At 38.7% G+C, this 9,644-nt stretch overlaps 1 long non-coding RNA gene across 1 annotated transcript in view; it reads left to right on the top strand.

The window, feature by feature from the left end:
- Positions 1-8,680, top strand: part of LOC143691977 (uncharacterized) — a 32,717-nt gene extending 24,037 nt beyond the window's left edge. The window contains exon 2 of the long non-coding RNA XR_013179804.1: positions 339-8,680. This is a non-coding gene — a long non-coding RNA (uncharacterized LOC143691977). The remainder of the gene's footprint in view (positions 1-338) is intronic.
- Positions 8,681-9,644: the final 964 nt, after the last annotated feature.

Here is a 9,644-nt window from a genome sequence, read left to right on the forward strand (position 1 = left end):
AGAAGACTACAGTTTTCAGAATGTAAAAGGTCTGTGATTAATTTCTGCAGAGGCCTGCCAGTATTTGAATTGCAAGGCATTCAGGGCTGTGTGTTAGAAGTGAACCTGCATCTTTTTTGAGAGTTCAGAGTACTGAGTATCCAACTCAGCCAAACCATCTGTGTAAACAGAATTTGGTTTTATAGATTATTTTTTTAAATAGAAAACCATAATCTCTTATTGCTAAAAAAGCAGTGACTTTAGAAGACTGATGGGAAAATGTTAATTTCTAATGTTTAATGTAGTTGAAAAAATTTTGTCAGAAGCAATGATTAATGTGTTCAGAATTTTCTCTGCAGGATGTACTCTGCTTTAAATGAAAGAAGTCAGACCTGTCGAGAACCTGTCTCTACGGATTGCACACAAAGCAGGTTTCCTCCCTACTGCTACATGAAATTAATGTAAATTGCCCTTCAGTTGATGGTGGCTTCAAGCTATTACAAAACATTTAGAAAGTATGATCCACACATCCAGTGGCATTATTATATACAGTTTGAATAGGAGTCTAGAAAGCAAAGAGAAAATAAAGAGGTGAAATTGGCAGAAATTATCACAGAATCACAGAATACACTGAGTTGGAAGAGACCTGCAAAGATCATCAAGCCCAGCTCCTGGTCCTGCACAGGACCATCCCCAAGAACCTCATCATATGCCTGAAAGTATTGTCCAAATGCCTCTTGAGCTCTGTCAGCCTGGTGCTGTGACCACTTCCCAGGGGAACCTGTTCCAGCCACCCTCTGGGTGAAGAACTTTTCCTAATATCCAACCTAAACCTCCCCTGACACAGCTTCAGGCCATTCCCTTGTCACTGTCAGCACAGAGAAGAGATCAGTGCCTGCTCCTCTTCCCCTCAGGAGGAAGCTGTCACTGCAGTGGGGTCTCCCCTCAGCCTCCTCCAGGCTGAACAGACCAAGTGACCTGAGCCACTCCTCACACAGCTTCACCCCAAACTCTTCACCATCCTTGTGGCCAGATGGAGGAGGTAGAAAGTGGTGTGACTCAAAATCCCACATGTGAGGCTGAGGGGGAGCTGCTGTGCCATCAAGAGAGACCCCAATGGTGTCACTGACAGGTAGCAGAAGATTTGACTTTGAAGTCAGGGAACCAGAATGTCCTAGTGCTTCCTGCTTCTCACTAGCAGCCTTAGTGAATATTGTCAGGTAAGACTCAGTGGTAGTCTTGCTCATACTTCCAGCTCTGAAAAAATCAGTCCTATAAAATTCCCTGCATTGAACAGCACCATTGAGCTTTCACCACCTCACAACTGCTTGTATGAGCCTCCAGATGTAGTATCTGATGATGAAAAGGAGCATGAGAAGAAGAAAGGAAAGTTCAAGAGGAAAGAAAAAAAGAATGGTATATGATGGTGCATTTCAAGAGGACAATTTCAGTGATGAAGCTGGAAGTTTTTCAAAGTTGAAGCAGTCCAAAGGAATACATATCCTCAAGAAACCCAACTTTAAAAAAAAAAATTGAAAGGAATTTAAAATTAAAGAGAAACCCAAAAATGAAATGCACACAGAAGATGAACATAAGCAAGACAAACATCAAGAGAAAGAGTTAAAAGATGTAACTGCAGTAGACATTGTAAAACAGTGAGGGAAAAAAGCAAACAAGGAGCAACAAGTCAAGCCATTGCCAAGTAAAGACAGGAAAGAAATGCCATTTTAATCAGGATCCTTGTTTATGCATAAAATCAACTGAACTGTGAAAATTACGGTAATTTGAATAAAACTGCACAAATAATTGCTGGCTGTGTAGACCGTAAGGAAACCTTCTTCTAAGCCTGGAGAGTTTCATATTTGTGTGTTCTACACAACCGACTCAGGGGAATTTGGAGAGGCCAGAAGAGTTTTCCAGTGACTTTCAGATTATTTCAAGATGGACTTTCTCCAGGTGATTTAAAATAATTTAGTAGCAGTTTTCTTTCCAACCAAATTAATTATTTACATTATGATATTTGCCTTGCTGTGAGCTTGTAGGAGGGGTTTTAAGTTACTGTGAAAGTACCTGAATTTTAAAACCCTTTTGATCCATAATTTTTTTCCTTCCAGACTTTGACTATGACTAATTTCCAGATGAAGCAGCTTTCTTAATTTCCAAAACACGATTTCTATCACTGTTTCATTGTAAACTTCTGTTGATTGGTGTTGTTTGTTAAATATATTAATCAACAGTACAGTGTGCAAATTACCCATCAAGTCACCATCCAACACAAAACAAAGTTTTCCACTCTGTGCATGCTTTCAATCTTAAGCCAAGGCTATGTGGGAGAAAAGAGGAAAATAGAAGATTGTATATCAGGCACTCTTTGTGGAAAGGCAAATTGACATCTAATTGTTTGTGTGGGCTTTTCTTGGTACAGCAACATACAGGCCTTTAATTAATCACTTTTACACATGCTAAGTACAGCTTAGTTTTCATAATTCCACGTAATTGTAACTTCTTGTGTTTGATTTGATGCAAGGTAAAAAATTATTTGTTTCCCTCTCTAGATTATTTACCCTCTGATTTCCTTCTCAGTGAGGAAGGTTTAAGAAAAAAATTGGCAAAATTTCAGCTTTATATAGTGAAGGTACTTTAAAAGTGTATGAACTTAGCACCAATAATCACATTTGATGATCAAGGTCGATACCTGATTTCATCTAATGAGAATTACTCATCAAATTTCATCATAACACCCATCAGGCTTGTAACATTTGCAGCCTTCCAAGCAGAAGACAAGCCCCAGGGGACCACATGTTAAAGTGACTCTCATGGACTGAGAAATCTCAACCTGCCTCTCTACTTGCACACATTTCACAATGGCAGAAGCCTCCAGATAGCAGGATTTTATGAGGGGAAACACCAACCCATTTTAAGTAAGTGGAGACAGTGAAAATAAACAGATGTTTCTGGAACTCATCTCTGCAGTTTCCAGCCATGCCCAACAAGCTCTGGAGGAAGAAAATGGCAGCAAATGAATTATGCAGGTAGCTGAGAAGGGTACCACGCTTTCATAACTAGCTATAGAGTTGTGTAAGCTTATTCTATGATCACTAAACACAAATGAGAAGAGTTGCTGTAATAAGCTGTGGTCTGAAACTAGACAATTGTTTTTTTAGGTGCTAACAAATAATAGACATTCATTAGTAACATTTCTACAGACATTGATTATTATAGTTTGAGTAGCATCCTAAATTAAAAAAATATGAGACTGTGAATTGTATTGAGCTGAAAATTGTATTCAGCTCAAGAAGTACACATCGCTATGACACACCTGGAATAAGTATATACACTTTTAAAATATTACAATTTTCCATAAATCCACCATATGTCCTATTTCTTCCAAATTTTCCTGCTTAAGTATCATAAAGGTAAAAATGTCTTTAGACATCCTGGGATTTGGGGGTATGTGGGGAGGTGGAAGCTGACATTAAAGAACAAAAACCAAGCATCCCATGCCAGAAAATTGCAGTTCCAAGTAAAGGTGGCATATGGCATACATGAATTATTCTAACTGAAGTCCCTGCTTGTTTCTGCAGCTGTAGGATGCCCTGCATGACAACTTGGAGGGTAAAGTCTAAATGATTACTTGGTTTTGACAATAAGCAGGAGGCCTTTCCGAGTCTAGATAACAAGCACATTTAAATAGGTTAATTAAATACATTATGGCTTTTTATAGAAAGAAAAGTAGACAGCACCTTAACACTGTAAAGTCAGAAAGTGGATATAAAAAAGCAGAAACACTACAAGTCTGTAATGAGAAATCTGGGGAATTCCAATGCTGATTTTGTTGTACTGAAGGGAAGAGGACTAGAAGCACAGTCTGGGAAATTACATTGCCTAGGAAATCATAGACTTAAGCAATTTGTTTTAATAAGTCTAATTATAAGGATCTCTGGGCCTATTGTTATGTTCTTGGTAGATGAGTGACATCAGTTTAAAATATGTACCACTCAGAAGAGCACTTAAATATGCTTAAGTTTAAACCTATGAACCCTTTAATTGTAATCAGTGGAATTACTGAATGCTTATTGTCAGGCAGATGTTCAAGTCCCATGTTGAATCAGTTTTCTCACTGCTGTTCAGTAGATTGCACAGACCAGCATTTTTAAAAGAAAATTCAACAAAACCCAACTGCATGGCTGGGTTAAAAAAACAATGGAGTTTACAGTTGCCAGTGACATACTTAAAACCAGAATGCCTTGGGACTGTAAGTGCTCACGAATAATTCCTAGGCATCTCAGTATAACACTTGACAGTTTATCCAGATTACAGGGAACTTAGCTTAGTAATTTATTTGAAAAGGAATACATGCAGAGTTTTGGATAAACCTTAGTTATGATGCTTGACCAAAGAAATGGAGGTAGGCAAATGAAAACCTAGAATCACAAAATTACAGAATCATTTAGATTGGAAGGGACACAATTTCACTCAGTCCAACTGTACACCTGACAAGGCCAAGTCCACCACTAAATCACGTCCCTAAGCATGGGTCTTTTAAATACCACTTCCTGGGCAGGAACTTTTAATCAGTTAAAAGTGTAAAATAGGAAGCAGACCTCCAAAGCTGAAGAATGTGCTTCAAAATAAAGAGGGACAATTTGTCAAGAAACATTGTCAAAATATCTTTCTCTTCAATACTAATCCTAAAGAGATCTAATAAGCCCAGGAAGCTAAGACAACTGATCTGAATCAACATTACTTTGAATCTAACAACCATGGCACACTAGAGAGGTCTTCACCCTGAATACAACTCACAGTCTTCTATGTTAATACACCATACAGCAAGATTTCAGCATTCTATTGGTTTATCTGTCACATGTTTAGCACTGTGTGATGGCCAGCAGGTAACTGATAGCAATGATGACCATCAAGTAACAGTTTTATTACAAATAGCCTCAGAATGTGAAGTACGCATTTTCCAGGATTTCTGTATAGACTACCTCAAGACAGAAATGAGGCAGAAGCATTAAGGACATTATTTATAAAACAAAATATCCTTACTTGGTACTTGTATGCTAATGTACTGTTTCAAAAACTTTCCCTTCTGTTTCATGTGCCTTTCAAATAAACATCTGTATGGTTATTTCCTGTTCCACAGTAGGTGGTGTGTAGAGAATCTACCTGACAGCAACACTTCCTCTCAGCTGGAGACAAAGGAATGAGGAAAAATCTTCAGGAAGTGCTTCCACTCACAATGCAAGGATTTCCTGTCTGCTAGCAAAAAGCAAAATAGAGAGAAGGAACAGATGACACCAAAGGAGCAAAAGTGAGAATGAAATGAATCCACAGGTTTTCTGAGTTTTTGGACTCCCACTGTTCCACTAGAAGCAGAGAGTACTATCAACTACAAGTTGCTACTGTTGCTGCATAAATCCAGCTCACACTGGTAAAATATTTACCGTGGTGTATATGATAGAAAAACCAAAGCACTTAGAAAGAGGTTTAAGTGAGGTCTCTATGATTGTACAATATTTAATTTCTTAAAAAAAAAAAACCAACATGATGATGGAGGTATAAGTTTGACTATGAGAAAAATGCTGTTATATAAAAATCTAGGCAATCAAGAAAATTACTTCTGCAATCTCCAGATTCTTAAAGTCCCAAATGAAAATATGAGTTGCCCTTAACAATATAGTCTATATATGTCTATAATGTACTCAAAGCTGTTTCTATTTCCAATATCCAAGTGGTAGCAAGTAATGCAACACCTTAACCTATAAATTGTGTTGAATAATTGCTGGATTGTTGCGTCACATATGGAAATCAGGTTAAAGACTAAGAAGTGATATAATAAAGCAGCAGAGATATGTTATCTCTATATAAAAATATTCAGCAGCTACAGAGATGAAGTGGAAAGAATGAGTGAATAAGCAGCTTTTACCAAATGATCAGTGTTCAAACCTGATTGCTTTTCAACTACTTTGTGATAGTACAAGTTTTATTGTACAAAACTTCTTTTTACCCCTAATGCCAAGTCTGAGCCTGATAGCGCTGTGAGTGGTGGTCTAGAACCTGTCTGGGGACTACATGAACCTCCAAGAACTCAAAAAAATTTAACTCCTCTAAGTTGCTTCTTTGTCCTGATAGGAGATAGTTAATTTCCAAGAAAAAACACTTTCACCAAGTAACTTGATAAAGAACCAAGCTGTTTGTCTCATGGAAGGCACCAGACAGTAACAGCTCAGCCATTTAAAGTTTGTGTGCAAATTGTTTTAGAAAAACATTACAAGTCATCTTTAGCAAAAGAATATAGAAATGAAAGAACTGGAAAGCTATAGTTACTTCTCCTCTTTTACAAGGTACTTATATTTACTCTTATTTCCATTACTTCACTCCTTTCAGAGCTCTCTGTCTTCCACTTGTTATATGTAGTTGTTAGGAATAGGTCCTCTAGTAGTCAAGTGTGGGTGAAGAACATTCTATTCCACCTGTATTCAGGCTGGCCAGGTTGAAGCCAGCTCTTGTGCAGAGGCTGTGTATCCACACCAGTGACTGAACACTTAAACACTTGCAGATACAGTGACCATGACAAACACTCTTCCTCAGAAAGCCAGCTGAGCTTTCCAGTTCCCAGACAGGGCTGAGCATGCCCATCCAGCACAGGAATGGCAGCAGTGTAAATATTCTCTCACACATGCCCATGGGTGGCTCCTCTGCCTTTCTTCCAGGGGCAGCTCTGAAAAACTCTGATACTATATTGAATCTATATTATGCTATTTCATCCATAGATAAAATATCTTTTAAAAGAGGGAGTACAAGACCAAAGTAAAAAAAAGAGGTTGCATGACACTTTTTAGCTACTTACCTGGGTTCCGTGCTATTTCAGGATGAAATTAATTTTATATGTCCAGAGGAACATTTGATTTCAAGACTGATACAAAAAATTGCCTGATCTCATCCAATGGCTATTTATCTTCTAATCATCTCCCTACTTTGCCTCTAGCCCCTAGTATGTCAAAATTTCTCTTGTGCTTGGAAGAATGCCTGCACCAATCAAGATGATTGGCCTGCAGACTATTTTTCCACTGCTCCTTGGGGAAGGAATTCAATCACACTCTGGCTGTAGACATCCAGTTGCTACCTCTGCTGACCTCAGCTGTTCTCATGATCTGCCTAATAAAGTCAGATCAATCTTTATGTGAGAAAGCTTTGCAGTTAGACAGAGATTAAACACACCCTTATCAATGTCTCCAAATTAAATTTTCACATCATAACTCTTTAGCCCCAGACTATTCCCTGTAAATGTACTGTATTGGAATATGATCCCAATATTAGAAGATGGAATGTGCCTGGGCTCGTCCGGCCCTTGCTGCTTGACCAAAGGCGTGGTGTTTTCATCTCAGAGACACCTTTGGCTGGCTGTATGTTGTAGCTGGCACTTGGAACAAGTCCTGGCAAGCAGGAACTCAGATTTACCTCTGGTGGAAAGGCTTTAGGCGAGGTGAAGAGGAAAAGGAGACAGATTCTGCTGTAGGGTTTAATCCAGAGTTTGATTCCGGGTCACAGATCTCTGAATCTTGTAACAGCTCCAACAGAAAGCCAACCGCATGGTCCCGGGTCTTTTTAAGCCTGGGGAAAGGGGAAGGGGAAGGGGAAAGGGTAGGTGTGCCACCAACCAAGTGGAAGGGGGGCAGTCTCAGGGGACAGTGACACCTGGACTGGCCAATGACCCCAGGGCTGAGAAGCATCTTTTGAACTGCACCAACCAGACAACGCCCTTGCTGGAAAGTTAAGATTGATGGACAGCACTTAGCAAGGGGGCAAGGGGGAGGGGAAGGGAAAGGTTGGCACACCTGAGGGACTGGGAAATGTGAAACAGGATATTGCTTCACACCGCAACAGTACTGGGCCAAATTAAATTTCTGAATGCACTGCTCAGAATTGTTTTTTTAGTATCATAAATATTAATTCTTTTATTCCTCATGCCATGTCTAGGACGCCACAGTTAAAAGTACAAAGAATGTTTCTGCTCATTAATTGTCTCTAACAGAAAATTCTGTAAAAATGCAAGAGAAAAGGTACAGTGAAGCACTCGGTAAATCATCTGTTGTACAAAATGTCCCCTTTATAACACAAGGGAATGGGATGCACGACAAGTAAATATGTATTTCTGAAGTGAAATGATGTCAAGAAACCATGCCTAGAGAAATCACATGGCAAAGTAAGCAGTTCTGTCATCAAAGCACATGCTCTTTGCAGCCTGTAGTGATGGTAAACTGATGACAAAAACCCAACCAGAAACTCAGCCACAGCTCTGTGGATCATGTTTAAGAAAACTAAACCATAATGTAAGAAATACTGAACCTGGCAGCACAATACAGTAGAAATTGTCCAATGTAAAAAAAAAAAAAAAAAAAAAAAAGTTTAGGGAAAAGAGCAATATATTTCAAATGAAAACTGGATGTCACATTTGTGAAAAAAAAATAATTTCTTAGGGAAAAATGGGGCTGAAATGACACATATTAGTCTCTAGTATGGAAGTATAAAGATGTGTGTGATTCTTGGGAGAAAGAGTACAATTTGAAGGGCAAGAAAGGCTGAAATAACAGTCTTATGTTAACTTATATGGAATAAGTCCATAGCACTGGAATGAAAGCTCTAGTTACAGCAACTATGTAAAAAATTTGTTTAATAAAGATTTGTACTGACCTAAGATGTGGTTAATCTTTGTCTTCTTTGCCAATCACTCCTTCCTCTTCACCCTCCCACCAAACTTTAAACAAGAGGAAACACAGTAAATGCAGGGAAATTAAGAATAAAGTATCTGGAATGCGTCCCTACAAACACCTGTATGGAAGCTCCTGTCACTTTTCATTCATAGTTGAATTATTGAAATCAAAATTACTGAAAAGCAAAAGGACTGATGGAAGATTTCCAGGTTCATTTTCTCCTACAAAAACAAATCTATTACCAAAGATTGACAAGTATTTCAATTTGCCTTCTTATGCATCAAGGACTGTTAAATACGCTTATGAGGTGCCTCAGATGTCAGGAACTTCTGAATTCCCTTTCAGGATACACCAGGATTACTAATATCTGGAAAAAGTGAGCTAATAGCTGTAGCTGTAGTATAGCCTGTGCTCATATCCTATTCATAAGCTCTCTTTCAAGGAAAAAAAAAGAGAAAAGAACAAGTTTTGGGCTGATATTTCTCTTCTTCTTGGAATTTCAAGCAGGTTCTCTGCTCCACTGCAAAAAGTGATGGTCTGCCTGTGTGACAAGGCCACAGAGGAGCTGGCTTGGTCCTAGAGACACCACTGCTCTCCATGACTGCAGTAGGCACACTGTGGTTTTCATGAATTTACAGCAACTGTCAGGAGGACAAATAAGCCCAAGTTTGTTGGTCTGACTCCACAGTCCTTCTCTACATGTAAAAGTTCCCACTTTTACTAACATCCACCTCTAAAGATAGAAATATTGCCTTTACAGATTTTGAGAACTAGCTCTTCTCTGGCATCGCTCTTAAGCAGTATTGAATATGGAATAGAATATTAGAATATACAGGCAGGTTTTGGTGGGGGTGTAAGACCCAGTTTCCTTCAAATATAAAATACTGAAACTAATGAGAATGCACATTTGTGAATTTCAATGCATACTCCTCTGCAAAATGCTTACAA

Source organism: Agelaius phoeniceus, chromosome Z, assembly GCF_051311805.1.
Source record: "Agelaius phoeniceus isolate bAgePho1 chromosome Z, bAgePho1.hap1, whole genome shotgun sequence".
NCBI classification, from domain to species: Eukaryota; Metazoa; Chordata; class Aves; order Passeriformes; family Icteridae; genus Agelaius; species Agelaius phoeniceus.